The sequence below is a fragment of the Anas platyrhynchos genome, chromosome 12 (assembly GCF_047663525.1).
Source record: "Anas platyrhynchos isolate ZD024472 breed Pekin duck chromosome 12, IASCAAS_PekinDuck_T2T, whole genome shotgun sequence".
In the NCBI taxonomy this organism is placed as follows: domain Eukaryota; kingdom Metazoa; phylum Chordata; class Aves; order Anseriformes; family Anatidae; genus Anas; species Anas platyrhynchos.
This window is the reverse complement of record NC_092598.1, coordinates 4,675,114-4,689,213: the sequence shown is the minus strand read 5'-3', so window position 1 is coordinate 4,689,213 and position 14,100 is coordinate 4,675,114. Positions and strand designations below refer to the sequence as shown.

General features: G+C 43.7%; 1 long non-coding RNA gene across 1 annotated transcript in view; it reads right to left on the bottom strand.

Annotated features, from left to right (window-relative positions):
* The window catches only part of LOC106017289 (uncharacterized), a 60,954-nt gene that overhangs the window by 9,044 nt on the left and 37,810 nt on the right, over positions 1 to 14,100 (bottom strand). The window lies entirely within an intron of this gene.

The following is a 14,100-nucleotide window of genomic DNA, read 5'->3' as shown; positions in this document are numbered from 1 at the left end:
GCCTCACTAACTTCACTGTTCTGTTGAAACACGACTACCAGGGAGATATTATAGTGCACTGGGATTTTCTAAAATACCAATCAAAGAAGAGCAGTTTCAGGGAGCTGTGGAACAGCACTTTTGTCAGTGCTAATTGCAGGCGTTAATAGGAGCAGTACCACAACTAACTGTCTGACACTCTGTGGAAGTTGGAAACACAAGTGCACTTCACTTTATGGGTGCAGACATACAGAGATAATTTCACTTGCAGTGTGGAGAAGCAGGATCTGAGCTCGAGAGGAGATATGCTGATAACTCCCAACATGAGCAGTCAGAGGTTCAAAAGCTGCCATGAATGGAGGTGGGGTTCAGAAGGCTTTTCTTAATAAGTAAACATAATTATTGCAGCTGTTTTCAAGGCATGATTCTAATATTTGTGAAATACAGAGCAAGAGCTTTATTATTTTTAATTGTATTGGAATAGGTTCTTGACAGAGGCATGTAAGCAAATGTTTTACAGTAAAGCCCAAGGAAGTCTTTGCAAACTGGGCACACAGTGGGAAAAAGTTAGATCTATCCCCATTAAAAATATACATAAAAATCTATGGAAGATGGTAACTTGCTGAGGCTGGAATCCAGACCAGACAGCAACCACCACCACATATGTTCAGGGACTCTTACAGGAGAGCCACTGGGATGGGCTGGATCAGATTAACTCAGTGAACTTTAAAGTTCAGTCACAAGTTTTCCTGCCCAAAGTATGTTAAATCATGCTCTGAACCAATTATCCAAGCAGTACTAGAAAAAATAGGACCATTTCTTTAATTAAAAATGGGCATTTTTGTCTTGAAAATTCTTACGAGGATCCAGTTAGGGTTATAGAGAACAGCTATGAGTGAGCATTAATGGCAGCATGAAGAAAAATGTATTCATGTCCTCAAGGACGAGTTGGGTCTGATGGGGGAGTGAAAATTCACCATTAGCACTTGTGTCACTATAAGACAAGAGGTGCCAAATTTGCCCTACACCACCGCTTTACTTCAAGAGCCTTTGGTTTATTTTTTTAGTCGTACTCATTAGAGAGCTTCACAGATCAACTTCACATCATCCCAAGTACAATTATCTTATTGGAGATATTTTAGTTTTTTTTTTTTTGTCCTTTTGTATCAGTTAGAGTTCCCACATAAAATCTTGGACAAATGAGACCAGTGGAGAATTTGACCACTGCTGTTAGCAGAACCTCTATTTTGGTTCCCTTATTCTAGCAGTGCAATGCAAACAGATCAAACAATCTTTTAGATATGACATTTTATGCTACTTACCACACCTCCTCTCATTCTTGGTTCTAACTAATCATCTTTAACATTAAAAGATTCCCCTATGATGGAAAAGTTCATTAGAGGCCAATGCCTCATTGCACCCTTGCATATACCTTCCCCGTAGCCACTGCAGCTCCTCAGAGTGCCCTGCGCTCTGTCTCTCTCCATCATCTCTAGACATAGAAGGCACAGTTGGAATATCACAGGTCTCTGTCTCGGGGAAGTGAAGCACTGCAGCTGCCAAGGATTTCAGCCAGCAGCACGGAGCTCCTGAAAAGTCAAGTGTCTTCAGGAGGGGCAGATGTCTTCTGCTAGCCCTACTGCACTGAAGCCATCCTTTTTCCCTCTGTTCAGATTCACTGGCTCTGTCCTTCTGCACAACTTGTTTGATGTAGAGAAAGCCAGAACTTAAAGATGTTTATACTCTCCCACTCTTTCAAAGAGGAGGAAAAAAAAAAAGGGCTTAATATAGCCCGAGAAACAAAGGCGACAGCATGGATAAGTAAGAAAGCACAGGTGTAATTTCTGGGCACAGTAAGAAGTCTTTTAAAAGCTCTTAAATGAGTAGTGTGTACATGTTTACCACTGCTGCAGCTGACATATAACCACAGGAGCACTGCGCTATGGGGATAAAATGAGAACTTGTGGAGGGCTATTGAACACTGGGAATTTTCACAGCGAGGCAGAACAAAATTATTTAGCACTAGGGGGTTCTCTAATTTTGGTACACTGGGAAAATAAAGCAGTGCTTTTGTCCAGGACTAATATTTCCACTCCAAGGGCCAAATCCATCTGTGGATGGAAAATGCTGCTGCCTTTCTCAGGTGTAACCTGGGATATGAAGGCTAGAATGGGTCACTTGGGCTGTTCAAGAAAATACATGGAAATATTCACCCAAGACTTACTAAAGAACTTTTTTGATTCCTTTTTTTGTTGTTTGGCCTACCTAACTTCTCTTGATTGTCCCACAGCTTCAACTTTAGAATATGTTTTAAAATGTAAACAGATCTTCAAGGCTAGCAGCTTTGAGCCCAGGGAGTCTCCTGAATTATAAACAACTGAGCTGGTGAAACACTTGAAGCATTTGCTGTGAGAGCAGATGAAAACCCTCCAGAGATGCAAGGAGCTTTGGCCCTGGTTCCAAGGCCATCATGCATTTCAGTTGGGTTTCTCTCTTTGTTTGTGAAGGACAATCTTGCAAAGACTTTGCAGCCAAGCACAGATTTTGCAGAGGACAAAGCCCCAGTCACTCACCTAAGCAGTCCATCAGGCTGAGAGTTACAGACCTGCCACATGCCACCAGGCTGGGACTTTTGCTCGACAGCTTGTAGATCTTCACCCCCCTTCCACCGAGGCTGTTATCAGTGTTAGCATTGATTTGAAAGGCCACAGCACGGTGCCTTACAAGACGATCCCATTTTTATGGCTGAAATTACACTACCTACAGCCATTAAGTATCTTTTTTCTCCTCATTAAATTTTCATCATTTTCTCTGATAAAATACAGCTTCGGAAGATTGCTGTTCCAGGTTCCAGCTTTTGCCTTACTCCTAAGGCGAGGTTTTTAAAGGTGTGATCCTGCAAATTACTCCTTGAGTAAGGATTTTTATGCAAATAGTCCTGTTAACTTTACACGAGAAAGAGTTTGCCAGATCATGCCGTTATCCCTAGGCTTACAATGGAAACACAACTGACCTTTAGCCGTAATGAGTGCTAGTAAAAAAATAAGTTTGACAAAATTGCCTGGATCTTTGCAAGCTGATATAAGTTGAGCAGTGTGCTGGTCGGGACAGATCTCACAACACACCGAAGGAGTTAAGTCATTTCACGGTGTTAGATAACAGCTAATTGACAGCAGATATAATGCATGTTGATAACCAAATGTAATTTGGCAGCTAAGAATGAAAGAGCCCAAATATCTGCTAAACCAAGCTGTAGGGAGTTATTATAGGAACATTCCCAAAGCTTTTGCAGCTGCAGCAAAAAGAAAAAAAAAAAAGAAAAAAAAGAAAGAAAACATGATGCTGTGATGTAATACAAAAGGAAGAGGAATCAAAACAGATGGTGTAGTTGGTATGTGAGGCACCAGTGAGATTGCACCTCAAACGTGGCACATTGAGAGCTGCGATTGCTGTGCAATGTAACAATGCAGCAGGCTGAGAAATGTGGCTTACTGCAAGCGTTATGACATTGTGCTTATGAGATTACAGGCAGGACGAGCTACTTGGCTGAACTTGGGTGTGAAAACAGGGCAGAAAGATCTCCTACATTATACCAAATCAAATTCAGCCACCAGGAGGTGAAGGGCAATAAGCCATATACCTTCTGGCAGGTGGGCAGGTGATGAGCACTGAAGGAAGCCATGCAAGCCCCAGGTTTGCTGCCAGCCCAGTGGGTCTTACCCTAGAGCTTGGCATCCTTTACTTCTCAGTGCCTTCCCTCCCTTTGGGTCTGAGGAAGCTGTGCGAGAGGCTCAGCACAGCTCATCCCATGGTGCTGATCAAACAGCATCCTGACACTGTCTGCCCTGCTCCGTCTCCCCTCAAGTAACCAAGCATTAGCATTATTAACGCAAACACTTGCCACGACTCTGCAGCTAAAAGAAAAACAGGTCAGCAGCATCGCCGCTATTCCACACTTCCCTTCACTTCCTTTCCACTCCATTTCTCCTCCCTGTTCATGCCTGCCCATGACCCTGCTCCATCATTCACCGCGTGCCTCCTTGTCATTTTTCTACCACCGCTCTTGCTTTATCTTCCCTTCCTTCCCTCTTTGTTCTTTGTCATCCCATTATGCAAGTGCTTTTTTATTTCACTTTTTTTTTTCTTGTTTTCTTTTTTTCTTAATTTCCTTGCTTTTACCTTTCCTCTCTGCCATATTTTTTCCTTCCACTCTCTCGAGGTATTTTTGATGCCTTCCCCTTGCCTCTCTTTTTATTGCCCAGATGCATTGTCTATTGTATTACTTGCCATTATCTCCAAATACATTTTGATATATTTTCCCCCTTTTTCCAGACTGATGTTTTGTTCCCTTTAAGGCACCAGAAAGCACTAAAGGTTAGAGAGGGAAACTGAAAAGCATTCCGGTAGTTTTCCATCAGTCTGCGTATAAAAGCACTTCTTCTCCCACTTGATGAGAAAGCAGCGAGCGGTTCCCCCCTGTATCAAGCTCTTTTACACAAAGAGGTTGCTGCAAAAAGAAACCAAGTAGATTTCTAACCAGCCTCCCGCTTATCTCTGCCTCGGAGCCCAGCAAACTGGCAGCCTTTTTGTGTGCTGCGGATGTTGACGCCACGTGAAGCTGATGCAAGGGCGAGGGGGAGGTGGCTGCTCGCATCGCTCGGTGCCTGGCTGGTCATGGCAGGTCCCCTGGCTGGGGCACCGTGATGTATTTCCCACCTGGAGAACTTACAGCCTCGGTGTGATCACAGGGAAAAGAGATCTTTAACTTTGTCCATCCCAAAGCGGTTGCAAAATGGGAGGTAGAGGAGGAAATACTTCGGTACAGAGGAGAAGCTTAGATCTTCAGATTAAGCATAGCCGACTATGTTACATATCCAAACCACAGCTATGACCACAAGGGTCTAAAACCAGCACAGGAAGGGGTGTACATCATGCCATATGGACGGAAATGTGCTTTTCAGGCTGTTAATGACAAAGAGCTCCCCTCCTGGGCACTGCTTCTATCAGAAGAAAGCACAGCACCGTCCTGAGACTACGTACTGCTTGTAGCTGTCTGCTCCCCTTACCTTCTGCACCAGCAGCCACGGACCCAGTTGTGCCCCAGCCCTTTCCTGCACCACGCAGCCCCTAATTTAGGGGTCTGGGTCTGTCTGAGCCCCTCAGATTGACCCCGGCCCAGCATATCTCACAGGTGGGGGCCTTGACCAGAGGCTGTCCCCAGTGGCTCTTTTCAGACCTGTAAGGAAGCTGGCAGAGCCCCAGAGCTGGCCAGAGGCAATGTTTTTTAACACAAAGCACCTGCACAGTGAGGAGGTGCTGCAATGGCACCACATTCATGCTGTAAACATTGCTGCATGATTAGCAGGAGATGAAACAAAATGCAATCCTGAAATTATGCCTAATAAGGCGCAGGGAAAATGAGAACATACAGCCGGAAGGTGAAAGGCCCATTATGAAAAATTTGGTCTCCTGTTTTTCTTTAAAATATAATTTCAGTCAAATGGATCTTATTTGCACACTTGCATTTGTCATGCTGTCTTTTTTCTGCAACCACACAATACTTTTATCTCTGATGAGGAAATATTGTAACTGCTTTTGTCTCATTCTCTACCTTTGCTACGGTTCTCTGCTTTCTTCCCCAGCACTAAAGAAAAAAAGTGTCCCTCATCTAAGGCACAGTACCAGAGGTTTAATGTTGACAGTGTGCTTTGTCACTTTGGCTCTGGAAAAGGCTTACAAAAGCTTTATTAACAGGCTCATTAGCACGGCCTGATTTACTTCTGCAGACTTTACTCTTTTACTAGTTTCCAGGAGCATCAGCATCAGTTGCAGGGCTAATGAATTCACTCAGATTTGCATGCTAATGAAGCTCCCATGACTCTCTGTGCTCTCTACTTCAAATCGATCTTTGCTGTTGCTTGAGGAATATTAATTGAAATAAAAGTAAAGGGGAGAACCAGGCGTTTCGGCTGGACTTGCTGTAATCCAAGGCTGCTGTGTAATTCGTATTTCATACATTACAGTGTTTCACATCTTATTTCTTTCATGCCTTATTGACTCTAACTGTACAGGAGACATCACCTTTAGGAAGTTCCTAATGTGGTGGTTGGCCGGAGACTCAAGGGACTACTTATCTAAAATCACATTTGGGCTCTCAATAAATAGGTCAGTCACCTGAAAGCGATTCCATGCACCAAAGCAGTTCCAGTTATCTTTTCCCAAACATATGGATTTCATTTCCCTTAAACAGAAACAGAAAACCTTTCAGCTCCAGTTGCCTTCAGAGCCCTCTACTGCCTGACCATGAAGTGAATCCCACGAAAAGGGGGTGAGGACCCCAATGTAGGTGGACTTTGTCTCCAAATGGGGGCTGCAGCAATGCGGGGAGCAGCAACATCTCCAGGGATGGCACCACAGGCTGCCCTGCGTGATGCAGCCGGGGTGCATGCATTATTTCCCAATGGCAGGACAACATAACGAAGCATCTTCCCTGGGCAATCAGCTCATTGCACTGCAGCTGCCAATATGTAAGTTAATATATTTATATCATCCTAGAGCATAATGATTGTCATTTCACGGGCTGGCTCACTGAAAAGTCGGTTTGTGCCTGAATGCCTTTTTAACAGGGACTGCTCTGTTTTGGGCTGTTGTAACAGAAGCAAAAGGAATTTGGGAGTGCAAGAAAGGATTCAGAGCCCCGAATCTTCTGCTCTGTTAGGTCTGTAAGATTCTTGCCCCATAGGATCAAACGAACAGACACAACCAAAACAAGCTGTTAACTGGAGATATTACTCTTTCACCCCTGTTTAATTTTAGCAACTCTGGTAGCTGACTGATGTCCTAGGAAGAAACCCCATTTCACAGTCTTATTTTTACAAGAATATTTTTGGCTTCTGATAGTGCACTTAACACATCCAAATTAATGGAAAAGAAGATTCTTCACTGAGCAGCCTCCCATGCCTGCTTTTCATAATTTGATACAATAGCAAAGCATACATTGAGATTAAAATGTGCTTTTGGATGCTCAATTGCAAGAAATCATTCAGCAAAAAAACAAGGCACCATTTTCACAATATCTCTTGTGAGCGAGCATAAATCAAACAGCTCCATTTTACTTGCTGAAAAAATAACACCATCCCTGCATATATATATATTTTTTTCTAAACAGAAGTAAAGAAAATTAAATAAAATGAAAAGCAAGCTGTGGACTAATTATCCTTTTCTAAATGACTTCATATTGTAAAATAGACTATTGAATGCATAATGAACATCATTACCACCAACTGTTTGCAAGTGGAGGAAAGCCGAGCGGTCATCCTGTCATTATCAGCACTTGTTTCGCGCGTGATGCAGAGTGCCAAGGTGAGAGAGATGCTTCCTGCCCTGGCTGCCAAAAAAGCAAGACAACCTGAAAGCTTAGCTATGTTTTGTGGAACCTAGCCCTACCTCCAGCTCCATTTCCTTGTTCTTTCCTGAGCTTTGGTGGCCCCACGTGCTGCAGCAGCCTGGACACGTGCTTTGGGGAGTGGTGGCTTTCCTCAGCTGTGAGAAGGGAAGGAATGGCTGAGGGGCTGCCTGGGTGGGCAGGGGCAGTGTCTGCTCCTGTGGGAGCTTTGAAGGGGACATGGATTTCAGGGCACTCACCAGGGTGGGGGAAAGGGCTCCCAGCCATGACCTGGTGAACATTTCCCAGTATTTATACCAGATATTCCCTGCAAAGCTCTTCTGTGCTCTGTGGCGAAGAGGTCATTTGTAACAGTTTGGCCCGGATCACCCTGAATGAAAACATCCAATCAACCCCTAATTGTGACAAATTATATTAGTCTGTGTTTGTGTAACTCGCATTGCAGCAACTTAATTCAGGCTGTGCTCGGGTCACAGGAACCAGGCGAGGTTGCAGGGAGGAGCACTCAGGAGACCTGCACATCCCTGCCTCCACCCCAGGCAGCCCCTCATCCCAAAGGGCTTGTGTGCTGTCACCTAGACACCGCCTCTCTGGTGTGATAAACGGAGCAGGTTAGTCCCACTCCATGGTTAGTGCTGGCTGCAAGGCCTGGGAAGACAGAACACCCGACCTGTGATCCAGCACCATGTCAAAGCGAGGTGCAGAAAGAGAGGAACACAAGGGGATTGCGTGTCACTGCCTCACTATTCCCCCTTCCTATGAGAGAAGCTCGCTGGTTTCTTCAGAAGCTTTGCTCTTGCCCAAGCTGTGACAGTGAAATTAGAAAAAAAAAATCCTAAAATTAATTTTCCTACATGACATATTTTAAAGGGCGCTGTCAATTGGCTTTATAATTACATTTCTAAGTCACAGAAAGATTACACTGAAGGCTGAACTTTACAAAACCTGAATATTTTTATTTTTTTATTTTTTAAATTGAAAACCTTTTGGGGGATTTAAATACAATCCTCCAGTGCTGTAACCCCATGTAGCAGCAACAGCAAGGAAATGGCTGGAATATGCTATCCTTGTTCCTCCTGCTTTCTGCCTCTGATTTGTCACTGAGGCTACCACATTTTATGGGATTCAGTGGCTCCTTCTCTAGGGATGAGCAGCATGGTTAATCACAAGTGCTCAGGTCTCCCCAAAAATCATGACACCGCCCTCGTTTCTCAGTATCGTGAGAAAAGGCTTCGAGTGTCAATATTGGAGGCAAGAGGTTTATTTTGCTATCTGGCTTTTGAGCCTCCCAGATATCCCCACTTCATGCCTTCAGGCTTTTCTCTGCAATGAGAAAAGCCAGAAGCATCTTAGCGGAGAGCTGAGCTTCTCACCTTATCAAATTGCTCCAGGTCTGAGTGAGAAGCTGGGTGTCAGGAGACTGAGCAGGGATATCTGCAGGTCTGCCTATGGGGAAAATTTTGTTCTGGAAACATTGAAATGAGCTGAAATGATGAGCTGCAGCATGGGTGGGCATCTCCTAGTGCCCCCAGCTAAAATTCTGCCTCATTTCATACCTCATGCCTTGTGTTTTCTATTGAATGAAAGAAAATGCAGCAAGTTTTGTCTACATTTGTCCCCTATCTATTCAGGGGACACTCAGGAAGGGTGTTAAACAGAGATTTGATTTAAAAGCCCACTAGCTAAACTACATTAAATTTTTACATCACTGTTCCACATTGAAATCAGGCTGCTTTCCTTTGAGCTCCCTTCGCTTTGAGATGAAGCATGGTTTAACAAGTTAACTTCCATGTGAGCAAACTCACCGCCTAGTAAGGCAGAAAAATAAAAGCACAAAGAAGCTTGACTTTGTAGTGGTTGGGCTTGCCAAATGCGCATAGGAAATGATGGAGCTCCCTGTGCTCATCCACTACAGGAATCTGTATTAGGTTTTTTCAAAGTCTTACAAACACAATAAGCTAATGCAGTCTCTCAGCGCAGGTAAGATTTATTTCTCTCCTTCTCTAATATATTTGAACCCGGATTCTCTGCTTGTATAATCCATTGGCTTACATGGGTTTACAGCAGATATTGCCATTTGATCTATGACTGGTCTTGGTCTTCTGGCTCTAGTTTGAGTGAAAGAACAGAATTCAAAGGACAATTAACAGTAAAAAAATAGTCTTACATGTACTGAAGACAACAAAATTGCAGTCTGGTATCAAATAGTAGTCTAAATAAATAACCCTGGGAAAACCAATTACTTGCACATGGGAATGCTATTGGCAGAAGTGTGAGTATTCTCCTCCTGTGTCATACCCAAAGGACAATATGTAGGTATAAAATGGGTATTTGGTTCTTGAAATAGCATAGCACTGCACTGATTATGATTTAAAAGAAAAATAATCGAAACTCAAGTTAATCAAAAGCTGCATCAGTAGCAAGTGCTTGTAACCTGCCATGCAGAGTTTGTAAGTGCTTACAAGTGCTTGTAAGCTGCTCCTGCAGGGATCCCAGAACAGACAGCGAAGGTGGCTGGGGGTGGGAGGTGTTGGCACGGTGACCAACAGCACAGGGCAGCGTGAAGAGAGAGCATCAGGAAATTACCTGGAGAACTTGCAGGGAAAGCAGCCCTCTGCACCTACAGCAGAGTACCTCACATAAGCTGTGTAAATACATATGCATATATAGCACATTTCAATTCATTTGTAGGCTACATTGAAAATTTAGGTTGCATGGCTACGACTAGACAAAGTGCATTGTATGATTTTGTTTCAAATGTGAGAGTGTTGGCGACTTTAACAGCATTTGATCTGCTGAAATGAGATATGGCCTGGAATAACAAGCAGCAGTTCAAAGATTTATCTAAATATATTTGGCAGTTCCCCCACCCTTTGCTCACAATATGTACATATCACAATTGAGACTATCCCCTGTAAATTACCACCCTCCATGGGGTTCTCCTGTTAAATTATTTCAAATAAGCGAGGCCAAATGCTCTCAACTTAGCCAGAGATAATCAACTAATGTAAAGCAATTTCCAACAGTTATATTCTTCTGCTTCAGGCTCATTAAAAAAAAAAAAAAAAGGAAAATTGGGGTGGAAAGAAATAGGAAATGTCATTGATTGTTTGCCAGTGCTAGATCATGTGTCATGTGTGTACATAAATATTAAGGATAGCAGCACTGGATACCAAGTGTAAGCCATCCTTTGTAACTCAGCAGCAGCAAGACTGGGCTCAAAGCCCCCTATACTTGCCATCGCTATGGAGACTACGTGGATGAGATGTGGATGAGATCCTTTCATTAGTTGGGAGATCCATCTCCCGGTATAAAGCTGCAGGAATTAGTTTCACTTCCAGGGCTTTTTAATTATGCTCAAATATAAGTGCACAAGTCAGACAAAGAAGTTGCATTACCTCCTAAATTTCAGATCGTGACACTCTCTCCTTCAGGCATTATGTTTGCTGTTTGCATTGACTTTCAATTTACAATAGCCATTTCTTGCTGTAGTATAACACAAATTTTACTGCAAATTCAGAAACTCAATGCAATAGAGATGAAACTTTGTAATTTACATAATCGGAAATGTACTGAGCAATAGCTGAAAGTTCTGATTTTAGACATATCCCTGAAATAGAATGGGATTTTCTTTTTTCTTGTGTTTTGTAAGAAATGACCCATTATTTTTTAAATAATTGTAGAATTCTGCCTTAGTATTGGCAGTATTCCCCATTATCAGTCAAACTAATAGGCCTGGAGAATGAAACCCCCAAAGAAATCCTCCAAATTAGTGAAATAAATGCAGTTAATGATGATAATTAAGTCACTAGGGATAATTGAGAGATTATCCAATTACTATCTATAATTCTTCAGCTTGCAAATAAGATAAGAGTATGTAGAGCTAATCCATTCTGATAATAATAATAAATTAAAAAAAATAGGGAAAAAAGCACAAAGAGCCCCCAACTCAACAATCATTAAATTTCTTCATGACTGGAGGTATTTTGCCTGTTTAATTGCCTAATCTGGGGTTTTTCTAGTCTAAAATAATTTTTAAGCAGCTGTTGTAACATATTGCTCTTGAGGAATTAGAGATATTCTGGGTCAGGACTGAATCCCCTGTGCAGGTCCTGAGGAATCCTGCTTTTCCCTGGGACTGAGAGGTGCATTTAGAGCAAATGTCCTAGCATAACTATGCGTGAATTGCTTAAAAATAAGAAGGATGAGCTCAGTATGGAGTGCCTGCTCTGAATTCCAATGATAAATTCAGGGCAAGATTTGTACCAGATGTTCCAGACAGAAGCTTTATGCCAGCAGACCCTATTGTGCAAAACGACCCTCAAATCCCCCTGACTTCACCACCAACTGCAGCGACACATCTTGTGGTTGCTGTAGTCCTGCAGAAGTTCACCACCACGTTGTCATTGTAGCAAGGAGAGGCTGTTGACCTCCCAGGACCATGGGAGCCAAGGAGAGGTTTTGGTCCCAAATATTTCTCAGTCTGACACAGCCCAGGTCACAGTGGCTAGAGTTTTCTAATTTAGGAAATGGATTAGGAAGAGGAGCCAACATGCAGGAAGACATGGTCAGTTTGTATGGAATAGGTGACATTTTTGGGGGAGATACCTACATTTTTGCTCTAACTTTTGTTACAAGTATTTGAAGGGATCTGTTTGGCACAGGTGATTTAAGGAGATCTAAATACAGCCCCTGGCCAGTCAATTAAGGATGTGTTTAATTTTAACATGTGCATAGCTCTTTTGGATCTCATCCATGTAAATCAATGGCAAAGCTGCTGATGGTTTGATTGGCTTCGGATCAGAGCCAGCGATTTTGATTGTAGAGATCAAATGCTTCAAATTAGACATAAGACTAATGCTTCACTGGATTAGGGAACCAATTAATGGAAGTGGGGTTCTTGTTATAAGATTTCCCCTAACTTCCATGCAGATATTTGTCCTAAACACAGAGAGCATCTTCATTGCCCTTGAATGCATCTTGGTAACTTGGAAAAAAGGAGAGGGTTAATACAACCAGAATACTCTAATGAAGCTATTGCAAGGAGTATGTGATTCTGTACAGGAAATCAAATTGTTGCATTGAAAGTCCTCATGCCAAAAAGGTAAGCATCAGAAAGCTATTCCAGTCCTATTTATACAAAAAACTCCCTAGAGCTATCTAGGATTGGAAGAGCTGGACAAGCAAATTGGAAGGATCTGAGATGATGTAGCAAAGTGCTACCCCCTTTCTGCACATCTTTCCTCACCTTTAAGTAGCTGCTGGAGAATAAAGCATCCCTCAGCACAGACCTCATCCTCCACACAGACCTCTATGCAAGCACCCCAGCTCTGGCCTCTGCTCAGTCCCCCCAGCCCAGTAAAACTCCATTTCAGGCTCAAACCCCCTCTGCACTAGAAAAAGTCCCCAGAACCGAGTACATCCAGAGGTTGCTGCTGAAACGGAAGGCTCCTAGAGGAGCTCTCAGCCTACCCAGTGAGCTCAGCCCTAACTTGGGAGCATTTTATAGCAGTGTATTTTTATTTCCTAGGATGCCAAGGGAGCCCTGGGCAACAAGCTTGGTTTTGGGGCAGTTCTGTTCCTAATGGTGCCCAGATGCCAGCCTGGAGCTGATGAAGGGCAGCTCCCTTTGGTAACAAACCAGTGCTTGTGGCCGGGCACATACCAACGCCTGTAACATCAGGACAGCATATTAAGCCACAAAATGTTTCTGTAAATACTGTTTCACACTTGGGTAAGCAAAGAATGCTTTTATCAGAGAGACAGTGCAGGGTGTAAATTACATTTTAATTGAGAAATTGTGAATGCCAGCTTTTGCTTTTTTTTTTTTTTTGTTTGTTTGTATTTTGCTACTAAAGAGGCCTGGTTGCTTGTGAAAGAGCTGAGCGATTCTCCCTGCAATGAGCCCACTCTCCATTTTGCAAACTTTCCCTCCTTCCTTCTGGCTTTGCTTGCTGCAATTCTCCTCCTTCCTAACAGAGATGTCTCCAGGCCCACGGGTGCTCATGAGCCTCATTCGCTTGCAGCTTGGCAGTCATCCCTGCAACATTTGCCGGCTGGGAGCGGGTGGCCTGGCTCTCCCTTTGCCCACTGCCCCTCGTCTCCTTGCCATTAGGCAGGTGCCAGCGAGGCTGACAGCCTGCTGAGACACAACCGGGTTGCCTGGGGGTGGAAATCAGAAGAAAGGGCTCCACTGAGAGTCTAGGCATGGGGTGTTTTTTGCTGTGCAGTCCATGAGCATGCTTGCCTCCTCCCCACAGCAGCTGGCAGTGTTGCAGCCACAGAGGGGCTCCCAGGAGCATTTCTGCTGTTGGACACCTGATCACGGCCATCCATTTGGGGCATGCTGTGGTGCAGATGTTTCTTACTCCTTCACACTAAAATACAACTCCTGGAAAGCTGCATTTGCACCTGGGCAGCACCAGGAGCATCTTAAGACTTTGGTCATGTTTGCAGGTCTTTGCCTTCCCTTCATTTTTCACACCTCAGCGTTGTACCCCAAAGGACTGCTATTCATCTAAGGCTTGGCAGGAGTGTGAGCTCCTGCAGGATCTCTTTTTCCCTGCTGATGGAAAAAAGCAATGGTTTGTAGCTGAAGCAGAAAACATTCTGCTCTCTGGAGTCTCAGACATCCCTCATTCCTGGAAAGGTTTCCCAGGGCCCTGCAAGGGAGGGGAGATGAACAGCACCCCATTCCTCTGGGCACCCCAGGAACC